The sequence below is a fragment of the Diceros bicornis genome, chromosome 5 (assembly GCF_020826845.1).
Source record: "Diceros bicornis minor isolate mBicDic1 chromosome 5, mDicBic1.mat.cur, whole genome shotgun sequence".
NCBI classification, from domain to species: domain Eukaryota; kingdom Metazoa; phylum Chordata; class Mammalia; order Perissodactyla; family Rhinocerotidae; genus Diceros; species Diceros bicornis.
Window position 1 is genome coordinate 60,771,771 of NC_080744.1, and position 12,002 is coordinate 60,783,772.

At 56.0% G+C, this 12,002-nt stretch overlaps 1 protein-coding gene across 1 annotated transcript in view; it reads right to left on the bottom strand.

The window, feature by feature from the left end:
- TIPIN (TIMELESS interacting protein) overlaps window positions 1-9,735 on the bottom strand; it is a 246,128-nt gene extending 236,393 nt beyond the window's left edge. Inside the window, exon 1 of the mRNA XM_058541916.1 lies at window positions 9,727-9,735. The gene's annotated coding sequence lies outside the window, so the exon portion shown is untranslated. The remainder of the gene's footprint in view (window positions 1-9,726) is intronic.
- Between the last annotated feature and the right edge of the window lie 2,267 nt (window positions 9,736-12,002).

The following is a 12,002-nucleotide window of genomic DNA, read 5'->3' on the forward strand; positions in this document are numbered from 1 at the left end:
GGTGCCTGCGGGGGACATGGCGTCAGCACCTCTCGAGCCCCACCTCACATCCTCTCAGCTCACCTCTGTCCTCCAGCTCTTGCTGAGGCAGCTAGCTCTGCGCAGGCGTAAAGTGATGGCCCCTGGCCTTGCAGCCCCATTTAGTGCTTGCCTTCTGCCCCAGGTGATGAGAACAAGTGGATGATATTAACCTGGGGGGCCCGATTCTGAGCTGCATTCTACACTCTGAGGGTCCCCAGCAGGATGGAGCCCCAGGTGCCCACAGCCGTGACTAGCTCCTTAACGCCCCTTAGGTTGGCTTTCCTTCCTCCCCTGTCTCACTCATCCCAGTCCCTCATTTCTGACTTTGGGGGGCATCTGGGAAACGCCGGAGTCTTTAAGGAATAACTGGCAGTGTGTGAGCTGCAGCCGGCGTGCCGGGAAACCTCAGGCTGCAGCCTCACGATGGAGCCCAGATCCGCAGACGGTCTCTGCCCGGATTCCCTCTGCTCCTCTCACCAGCCCCGTGAACTAGGGGTGCATTGCCCCGTCTGGTGGATGCAGCAGCTGGATGTAAGGGGCGGAGCTGGGTGCTGCCCCCACCTGCAGATTGAATGACCACCCAGGCATCATTCATCCCTCTGGGTCTCCGAGGAAGGGCCAGAGCAGAGCCAGTCTTCACGCCTTTTCTCCTTCTCTCTGCAGGTTTTAGAATATCTTTTCTGGTTACTGATTTTACAAAAAAAAGTCTAGCTGTTCTTTCCCATCTCTCAACCCTTCCCCTTCGAGCCCCATAGCTCAGGGGCAGGGGCCAAAGAGGCTTCCTGCCCCCACCCTGGGCCCTGGAGCCCCCAGACCAGAAGAAAGCTGGCTGCCCCAGAGGGCCTTGCAGAGGCCCAGCAGTCAGGAGGATGGGCTCTGATTCCAATCCCAATGTTGCATAACCTCGCAGACTCTCCGTTTCCTCACCTGTAAAGTAGGGCTTGCCAACCTCAGAGGGCCCTGGTGAAGATTAAGTCAGATAACAGAAAATGCCTGGTGCATCGTGAGCTGGTCTATTCGATTTCTGTTCTGAGTGGTCCTCGCCCTTAGACAACAGAATCAGGTTTCGGCAGACTTGAGTGAGGTATAGGGTGGGAGGGAGCCTGGAGTTTAGAGCCAGAGAACCAGGGCCCAGCCTGGCTTTGCCACTGACTGGCTGTGGGACTTCAGTCCCCTCGGAGGTTCCCAGACACTGCCTGTGCACGGGGATAATTGTGGGGAGGCCCCAGTGACACGGTAGGACCAGTGTGCTGGGGCCTGTCCCCACTGGCCTGGTCCCAGTCCCCACCCCAGCCAGCCTGGGCACCAGGACAGGCAGGCACAGTGATCACTGGGCAGCCGGCTCCCAGCATCCTGCCGCCAGCTCCCCAGGCCGCCCGACGGCACGTCCTGCCCTGCCCAGCCCGCCAGGGTGGCTGAGGGCCTGGAGCCGATGGAATCAGCGTGCCCTTCCCTCCTTTGTCTGCTGGTGCTTCCTTCCCTTCACAGCATGCTTTCTTTTTTCTGGTTTATCAGGCCCAAGGGAAAGCCGGGGCCAGCCAGGCTCCCAGCCGAGCACCCCTGGGAGGCCGCCAGCCGGGAGCAGACGTCTCAGTCTCTGGGGCCGGCGCTCAGCCATCCTCTCCCTCCACCTGACCCCAGCAGCTCCAGCAGGGCAAATAGGCCCTTTCCCAGCATGGGGGAGGCCACCGCTGTCCTGGGGTCCCAAAGCTGCCTTTTCAGAGGCTCAAAGCCTGAGGGGGCTTAGGATACACTGAGGACCCCTCCTCACATTAGGAGAAAGGACACTGAGTCCCAGAGCAGGAAATGCCCAGCTCCCAGCTCAGGGCTCCTTCCCTCTCAGCACACAGCTGCCTGTTTTCTCCCTTAGAGCAACTGGCAAGTCAGCGGATCTGTGTTCTGAAAGTCCCGGCTGTGCGTCCCAGCCCCAGCTGTGCAAGTTCACGGACATCTGTGCCTCAGTTTACAAATCTGTACGGTGAGGATAATGGTGCCTGCCTCACAGGCTGTTTTGAAGGCTAGAGGAGACAATGCAGATGTTTCCCACCCTAGAGCAGGTGTTCTATCTAGAGCAGGTGAATTGCCCCCCAGGGGGCAAAAATTGGTTCAGGGAGGAGGTAGGAAAAAATCTTAAATCACAGGTATACATATGGTACTTAAAAAGACATACGGCACATCTGGGGTATCAGAATTTTGTGGAGTGGAGCAAATAGGAAAGACTGTCTCTAAAGGCTCCTGGGAGCGGTGGAGAGGGGGCGTAATAACGAGAGGAAAGGTTGAGAAACACTGTCCTTGGGCGAGAGCTCAGTTAGTTCAGCCCTCTGCACAGCCCTTTCCTCTCTTTTCTGGTTGGTCCCACCCAGCATGGGCTTTAGGGTAAGATCAGGAATCAGATTATGCTCATCTTCTCAAAAACTCCTGCGAGTGGGCCATGGGATCACCCAAGTTTTTACACTGGCAAACTCACTTACTTGTTCATTCATGCATTTGACATTTGCCCAAGTTCACAAAGTTCCCCCTCAGAGCAGGTGCAAGGTGGGCAATGACGACCCTGGTCCCAGCTCTCAACAAACAGCCAGGACAAATGGCGAGGAGATGTGACAAGCCTGGACTGGAGATGAGACCAAAGCCCTGAGGGCAGGCTGGGTGTGGTGGCAAGCTTGTCCAACTCAGAGAAGAGGGGACGTTTGGGGTGTGCTGTGATGGATGGGTAGGAGTTTCTCAGGTGAAAAGAACAGAAGGAAGTGCCAGGTAGAGTTAAGTGCAACCTGAGTTAAGATACAAAAGCGTGCCTGTGGGCTGTGAGTGGGACAGGAGCCATGGTGGGGAGGTGGCAGGGGTGGAGGGCCACCACACCTAATGTGGCTTCCTGGGGCAGCCTTGTTCACAACTCCTCTTTGGTCCTATTTCTCTGCTATAATATCCTTTTCGTATACAAGTAACGTGTTCTTTGTAGAAAGGTTGGAAAGCCTTGAGGAGCAAACAGAAGCTCTAGTCTTCTACTCTAAGGGGAATTTTTGAGGGAGTTTGTCTTTTTATTTGGTGTCTCCCACTGTGTCTGATGAGCCTGCCCTTCAGCCAGGAGGAAGGACACACGTATCCTCTGCCCTCAGTGCCGAGTGCTGTTGGATGCTGTACATGCGTGAATCAATTTTCTGCCACACTCTGAGGGAAGGGTGGTCTTGCTCTCTTTTTCACAGTGGGCAGACTGCGGCCCAGAGCCGTCAAGAGATTCAAGGCCACAGAGCTGGTGAGTAGTGGAGCCCGCACTGGAACTCAGGCCTGTGGGTCTTCCGAGCCTCCTCCCACCACACGGGGTCCATAGACAGGCCTCCGGGGCTCCGGGAACTGCTGACCCCGCGGGTGAACTCTGGACAGGCGGAGAGTTTTTCCGGGACAGGGTCAATAGTCTTCATTAGACTCCCAGACGGGTCCACGCCCCAAGTCAGAGCCACTGTGGGCCCCAGACGAGCCCCCAGAGCTCGGGGCCCTTCTCCCGGGAGGCACAGACACACAGCTCCTTTGGGGGTGCCTGGGTGGGCACCACTGTGGGACGGGAGAGGGAGCTCAGAGCAGGCAGAGAACTGGGGCTCCAGGGGGCCTCTTCTCTGGTCTTGGTTCCTGTGCTCGACTTGGTCCACCCACAGAAAGTTCTTCCTCACATCCCCCCTCCAGCTCTCCTGTAGAAGGTCAAGCACATTTTTCCCTTCCCTCTGTGCTGCCTGAAAGGAGTGGAAAGAGCTCCAGGCTCCTGGCTGCTGATTACACTAGCAAAGATACCTAACTAACCAAATAAAGGTGGGCCGTAAAAACACAAACACACAAACGACTCCTCGACTCCTCGCAGGTCCCTGGGGAAGACAGGTTTTGCCTGGCTCACCTGTCTTCAGTGGCCCTGAACTTCGAGCCTTTGGACAGCTAAGCCTGGTGACTCACATCATTGGTACAAAGTTTTCAGGTCCCTCCTCCTGCCAGGCAATGCCAGCCGTGCTTGGGCCCTGCCCGGGCCCCAGTCTCCCCATCTGAAATGGGAGGGGATGGGACAAGCTGATCTCGTTGGCTTTTTCCAGTGCTCACTCTGTGATTTCAATGATCGACTCACCAACCACAGCTTCTGTTCACGCTGTACTGTCTGCCGGGGATGGCCTACCTCTCTTTTTGTCTGACCCACTCCTACTCACCCTTCAAGGCCTGCCTCAGAGGCCACCGCTTCTGGGAAGTCTTCCCTGATCTCACAAACTAGAAGGGCTCATGCTTTATTCTGGATCTCACCTCACAGAGCTCGTATCTTGACGGCACCTCTGGGAATCATGTCCTTGCCAGCCCAGGAACAATCTGAAAGGAGGGGCTGTTTTGCTCAGTCTAATCCCCACACTGGCACAATGCCTGACCTTTAGACAATGCTCTGTGAGTTTACTGAATGAATGACTTGGTGAATGAGTGAGTGAGTCAATGAGAGGATGAATCTCTATGCACCTCCTTCCCCAGCCCCTAACGGTCAGACACTGCCTGTGTCTCAGCATCTTGGGGTAACTGGCCTACAGTTGGTCTTTGATGTGGCTCAGCTGGGAAGCCTGGGTGACGTGCATGCACCCGTTTATTTGGCTTGGCTGGCCGGCCGCAGGGCACAATGCTGCCTTAGTCTGGGGAAGCTCACAGGAGCTGTGGAGAAGTGGGTTGGGGAAGGCGTGTAATGGTCTAGAGACTCTGACTGCACCCGGCTGCCCGGGTCACCAGCCACCTCCGGGAGCCAGGGCACAGAGACGGTTCAGCCAGTGCTGGAGGCCACCAGGCGTGGTCAGCAGACAGAAAGACTCCTGAGAGCCACTGGGTCTAGAATACAGACAGGAAACAGGCCTGGAAGCAAGAATGCTCCTGCCCCAGAACCCACCATCAACGTGCTGGAATCATAGAAGCCGAGTAGGACAGGAACTCAGGTTACTTGGTCCAATTCTATGGTCCTCTTCTTATTTTTCTCTACGTTTGTTTCGAAAAATGGGGGGTGGTGTCTGGAAGACCACACACCAAGTGAGTATCATCACAACTGCCTTTTGTCTTGTGGTTGTTACATGTCAGACACGAGGCTAAGTGCTCCACTTCTAGAATAATGTCCATTTTAATAATTTTATTTATGTGTTTTTTTACCCCCAAAGCCCCAGTAGATAGTTGTATGTCACAGCTGCACATCCTTCTAGTTGCTGTACGTGGGACGCGGCCTCAGCATGGCCGGAGAAGCGGTGTGTTGGTGTGCGCCGGGGATCCGAACCTGGGCCGCCAGCAGCGGAGCGCGTGCACTTAACCGCTAAGCCACGGGGCCGGCCCTAGTGTCCATTTTATAAATGAGGACACTGTGGCTCAGAGAAGTTAAGCAACCTGTTGAAGGTCACACAGCTGCTAAGTGATACAATCAGGACTGAACTCAGGTCTAGGCAGATGCTTGTGCTTGCCCTCCTGACCTCTTGGCAATACTGCCTCTTGTCGCGAGAGGTACACTTGCGGGTGGATTACATTGCTTGATTTTTGTTTATCTGTATTTTCTAAGTTTTCCTCAATGAGTATGGAATACTTGTATAATAAACCAGCTAAATGAAAACAGCAGTTGTGTATGAGTTTGTGTGGACGTGTGTGTGTTTCAGTGACTTGAAACTAATCACAGGGAATTTATGCAGCCCTGAGTGTCTCTAGGCATCTCTGACCACCCTCCCCCAAGCCAGCTGTGTCATTCTTTAAGCAGCAGCCCCCCTCCAAAAATTATTTAAGAGAGGCCCCTCAGTCTTCCCTCCCCACAACTTGACCAACTGCGAAGTCACTGCGGCCCTTTGAAAACACAGCCCCCTCTTAATTCAGAATGTTTCCACGCCCAGGCTTAGAGGCAGCAGGGAGAGCCCTGGCCTGGCAATCAGATCCTGAGGTCTGGCTGTTGCCCTGCTCTGTGGCCCTGAGCAATCCCCCGTCTCCCTGGGCCTCAGTTTCTCCATCTGTCAATGAGGGGCTGTACGAGGTCAGCTCTGAGGACCCTTCCTGCCCTCATGGTCCTGTTTGTGGGTGTTCCATCAACCTCAGAGCTGAGCTAGAGATGAAGGCACCTTGGGTTATCCCATGTCTCTACGATAGAAGGAATTTCAAATAACTTGACCTGACAAGCTATTGGCAGAGCACAGGAGGCTGTACACTCTGGTCATAGTCCTCTGGGTAATTCCTCCCACGTGTGGTTGTGATTGCAGAGTTCACTGGATCCTGCTTTGTGTACATAGGGTGTTGAATCATAAATACCCGCCTACAGTGCAGCCCTAGACTGCCTGCTGGCTCTCAGGTGTGGATGCTCCATCTTGGGGGTTGATCTCTAAGGAGGATCTAGCAAGAAGTGGCTGTTCAATGTGTACATCCCTTCTTGGAGAGTTTGAAGTTGATCAGGGAAGATGGGGGGACAATGCTTATCAGAAAGGAGTGGAGATCTCAGGGGCCGTTCAGGATGGAAGATGGGCAGTAAAAGATGTCTTCCTGAGGCCTCCATAGCACCTCCATGTAAGCCAGTCCAGTTGGCATGAAGAGTTCTGGGCCAGTGGGAATGTCCACACTTTCAAACAGGCTCCGCCTGCAATCATCCTGCTGGTCCAGCCTGGGGCTGTGCTCCTTACTCTCTGTCTGTGCCTGAAGTCCCGTCTTTCTGCGGCCATGACTCCCCGGAGCCAGGTCTGTTAGGCCAGACCTCTTCCCCATGGTAGTCCTGACCACAGAGGAAGGATAAAGTTCTGTCTTCCACATCCATCACCAAGTTGGAGAAATACAGGGAACAAGCAGAACCAGCAGTCAGGGGAGGCTTCCTGGAGGAGGGGTCTCGGCGCGGCATCTGCAGATCACCAGGCAGAAGAAATAGCCTGTACAAAAGTGTGTCCAGAGAACGGCAGTGCAAGGCAGGGAGGGTTAGCAGGATGAGTCTAGGAGCTGTAAATCCTGGACCCTGGAGGCCCTGGAAGCTGTTCCAGGAAGCCTGGGCTTGTTCTAAGGCTGATGGGGAACCAGAGAAGCAGCATGAAGAGGAGAGCTGAGGACAGGTCCATGTTTGAGAAAAGCAGTGGCTATGGGGAGGGAGAGGAGGAGGTGAGTTTGAGATATGAGGGGGGACTGATGGGTCAGGTGTGTGAGAGAGAGAGGGGGAGAGGTCCAGGAGGAGTCTAAGTTTCTGGCTGGGGGAATGCAGGGGAGTCTAACATGTCCTCTGGGGGCAGAATGCTTTCAGGGAGCCCAAGGAAAGCCAGGTGGGGTGTCCAGTGTACAGAGTGTACAGGCAGACCAAGGCGTTTGGAGCAGACGGGGAAGATGTTTGAGAGATGTGTGTCCGGGTGGTGGATGAATCTGTGAGCATGGGTGAGGCTGTCTCGGGGAGGGGCAGGGGGCAGGAGAGCCTGAAGCTGGTGTGCGCCTACCTTAGGGGTAGGGTAGAAGGAGAGGAGCCTTTTCAGGAGCTGGAGCAGAACTGGTCAGAAGGGAGGGGGAACTGGAGAGCATGGGTCCCAGGAGCCACAGATGGGGCAGTTCAGGGAGGGAGCAGCCAGCAGAGCCCAACAGCCTGGACGATCATGTGGCTTTGGCCACATGGAGGTCCTTGACGAACCTGTCAAAAGCAGGTCAGTGGAGGGACGAAGCAAGAAGCAGATGGACAGACGGAGGCCAAGCCCCTGGCATCTCTTTCGTGGGTGCCTGCCATAGCCTCCTGTCTGGTCTTCCTGCTCTGTCCTCACCCCTCAAGTCCATACACCACAGTGGCCGGGGGCTCTTAGACACACAGCCAGGTCACGGGCTTGTTCCCAGGTTCCTAACGCTCTGTACCTTCCCACCACCATCCCTACAGTCTTCCGGCCTCTGCCCCTCCCCCTTCATGTTTTGGGCCCCTATTCTGGACAAGGGGTTTGCTTCCAGCTTCTCTGACCTGCGGGGGTCCCCTCTGGCTTCAGCACCTCCACATGGGAGAGACCCCAATGGCCCACATTCTGGCCCCTTCACCTGGTCTACCCAGCCATCAGATCTCTGGGCAAACTGCCTTTTAAAGGAAGCTTCCTTGAACCCACCCCCTCAACCCCACTCCAAAGTAGAGCAGTCCTCTTGTTTTATATGCACTGTACTCACTGCGAAATACTCCTCACAGCTGTAAATAAGTTTGTAATTGTGCCCTGTATCAGTCTTGCTCTTTAGAATGTGAAGTCCTGTGAGGGGCAGGGGCCAGTTCTGCTGTGTCCTCCAGGCACGGGGCCTGGCATGGAGTAAGGGCCTAGTACATTTGCATGAGTGAGTAGTCATGAAAACACAGTACAAGGGGATCATAGAGCAAGTGCAGTCTATTGGGAAGTCGGAGTGAGAAGTTATAAAGGAGAGCGTGATACTTGAAGGGGACAGGACTTAGCTAAGCTGTGCCAGCGTCCCTCAGTCTTCCTGGCTATAGTAAAAGGACAGTAATTGTTGGTCCACAGGATGGTCAGTCATCGGCCGTTCACCACCCCTGAAGTCTGCAAGTACAGGCCCTGTTGGCTGGGGGTTCCACCCGTGCACCATCATCTCAGGATGGGGAATCCTGGCGGCAGGAAGAGCCCACTCTCCACCCCCAGCCCAGTCGGACTGGGGCACTCTCTCCAGCCCAGCGCTGCGGAGCCTAGGAAACCCACTGGTGGCAGGGTGGTAGGGCCTGCTGGCTTCAGGCTGCTCCATTCCTAAGTTCCTAGGGACCTCTGCCTGCTCCAGTTCCCGGGCCCCAGCTAACACCCCCAAAACTGGAGCACCCAAGTGAGAGCGAGGGAGGGAGCCCCTTGTCCCCAGCCTGTCTGAGGGGGGGCAGTAGGGTCACCCTGGAGGCGGGGGCAGGGTCCTGGCAGGGTGAGATGAGGGAGGAGACCCGCGCACCCCCTCCCCTGAGTGGGTGCCCCGCCGCCCCTGCCTCCGGGCCTGGCCGCCCTCCCCGCCCGCCGGATGTGTGAGTTTGGTTTTGCGATCCAGCGGGCCGGGAGGGGCGCCCGCGGGGCCGCCGCCTTATCGCGCCTGTCTCCGCGCTGTCTCCGCCGGGCCTCCCAGGCTGGCCGGCCGCTCCCCCCGCCGGCTCCCGCTGCCGGCTCCACGCTGGCGGGCTGCTCCCTCCGGGCTCCCCGAGGGCAAAGCTGGGCTGGGGGCGTCCCGCGGAGCAGAGCGGCGAGCCTGCCCCCAGCCGCTTGGGCCTGGGGAGGCTGTGGGAGGGGTGGGGCTGCTGGCGGGTGGAGGGGCCCACGAAGGCCCTCCGAGGGGTCGGGGAGGCCCCAACCACCCCCTTGGCAGCCACTGTGGGAGGAACTGGCCAACTTGGAGCTGGGAGGGCCTTTTTGGGAGATTGCCCCATCCCCATTTTATAGAGAAGATACTTGGGGGCCAGAGGACCAGCTGGCCAAAGCCCCCCATCAAGATCTTCCCCATCCTCGGTCCAGAGGGGCTTTCCTTTCCCGGGGTCAGGTGTCAGTGGCAAAGAGGCAGGGCCAGCTGAGCCCCAGAATGTGCCAACCTCCAACGAGGCCTGTAGAGGCCCAGGCCCTGACAGAGCATGAACAGCTGGGTTCTGGCAGCAGTGGGCACGGTGGCTGAGTCCGCTCTCCTAGCAGTGTCTCTCTGTTTTCAGCTACACGGGCCACCTTGCTCTGTTGCTGCCTCTGCTTAGAGTACCCTCTTCAACTCAGCTTCTGGGAATCCTCCTCTCTCTCAGGTGCCACCCAAATACCCACCCCAGCCCCTAGGTGATGGGGGGGCTAGAACCTCATATGTGACAGAAGGACAAGAAGGCACCTCTCTGCCCCCTCCCTGCTGCAGGTGGTCTGAAGGAACCCAGGAGGCTGCAGGTGAAGACTTTTGGGATGGCAGGTGGTTAACCTGCTCTCTGGGGCTCTAAGGGAAGTCAGCCCTGCGGGGGATACCTGAAAGTGAGTCTGAGCCCAGATTTCAACAGACCCCCTGCCCACTGCCAGTGCCAGGTGTCAGCTAGGGGGATGCTGAGCTGAGAGGCGGTGGTGAAGAGCTTGGACAGGGATGGAGCGGGCATTGTGGAGTCCTGGGGGAGGAGAGAAGCCAGAGAACACCCAGGAGGGGATGTTTGAGCTGGTCTGGGGTGGTTAAAACAAAGAAGGTAGAGAGGAGGATGGCAGAGAGCCCAGGATGGGCGAAGGCCAGAGGCCCATGTGAGGACTCTGGCAGAGGGGAGGAAGGTGTAGGGGTGGCTGGGGGAGGTGGAGATGAAGGGCAAGCCAGGGCCAGATGGAGAAGGCTCTTACCCCCCAAGGCAAGGACAGAACAGGTTTCGTATTACATGACTGTTACTTTACCACATTAATAAAATGATAAATAATAATAATAGGTGTTATACCCATTTTACAGTCAAACAAACTGTGGCTTAGGCATTAACTCAGCTAGACTACATCCATAACTGGGGGAACTGGAATTTGAACCCAGACCATCCTGTCGCAAAAGCCCAGGCTGCTGTCTTCCTGCCACACCTCCAGGGAATGGGGGGTTGTGGAGAGAGGCCTCTGGGTCCATTTGCCCACCTTCCTCCCACCCTGTTTTCATGAATGAGGACAGCCAGGTCTCATTTTCCTTCTTCCTAATTTGACACCCAGTGTTCCCAGGCCAGGAGTTGATTAATAACACAGATGTCCATCCCCCTGTCCAGCCTCCTGCCGTCCCACTTAGCGGGCCCTGGGCAGGGCCAGGGAATCTGTATTTTTAGCAAGCATGTTGGTGATTCCCGGTCTGCTATTTGCCCTCAGGCATTTGGGGCCCATAATCTTTCCCTCCAGCCTCCCTCCAGCTCCCTTCTGAGCTGGCTTGCTCACTTCCCCCTCAGCTTGCCCCCCAGGGGCACACATTCCCCCCATTCCCCTCCAATTGTGTGCACCCCAGGCCCTTCTTCTTCAGGCGCCCCCCCCTCAGAAAAGTGAAAACACATGGTTTCCTAGGCAACCACATCCCGCCTCCCAGCTTGCCCTGAGACCTCCCAGTGTCTCTCAATCGTTCCGAAGAATATTTCAAATACCAGCCTCACCAGGCGGGGGCTGACAAAGGCTGAGTTTCCCTCAAAGCCTTCTCTCTGAGGGGCAACAGCCCCGTTCCCCTCGAGCCTGGAGGCCTGGGGTCTCAGGGGCAAGTTCCAGGCCGTCGCCTTGGTGACCGCCCAGGCCCACTCTGCTCACCAGCTCTCAACTGAGAAGCTCACTGCTATTTGGCCTTAAAGATCTCTTTAGATGGGGAGGTCAGAGCCCAGAGAGAGAAAGGACTGACCCAGATCTCACGGCAAAACTGTGGCCTAAGGGACGGAAGGGAAGAGGAACTAGGATTGATGGAGTCCCTGCTGCCTGCTAGGCACAGTGCTGGATGCTCTGGAGGCATTAACTTGTTATCCCTCCCCACAACCCTGTGAGGTCAGTTTTGTTCCCATTTTATAGTTGAGAACACTGAGGCTCAGAGAGGTGGAGTACCTTGCCCTAGGTCACCCAGCAAGTGAATGGCAGAGTCAAGTTTCAGGAAGCCTGGTCTGTCTCCCCAATAAGGCCGTGGTCTTTGCACTTAGACTGTGCTGTTCTCAGAGCCGGGTAGGGGCTAGGGGAATTATGGGGCTCTGTGGATTCCTTCCTGATTATGATTTTTACATTTCCTCATTAGAAGATTTGGCTGAAGTTCTTTGGGGGCTGGGCTCTAGATGAGTTCCTCTCTCCTACTTTCTCTCAGTCCTGGATCCTTTGGTCAATATCTCTCATCCCAGGACATCGTTAACTGGGTGGGTAAGGATAGAGAGGCGCCATTTTTACAATTCGTGCCTTCTCTCTGGGCCTCACTTTCTCCACTGGTAATGTGAAGGGGGGTTGTAATTGAATACTTTAAAGATCCATCCTAGCTCAGATATTCTTGGATTCTCACATCAAGTATATGTGTGATCATGTGTGTAATTGTGGGCAATTAGGTATGTGTGTGATTAC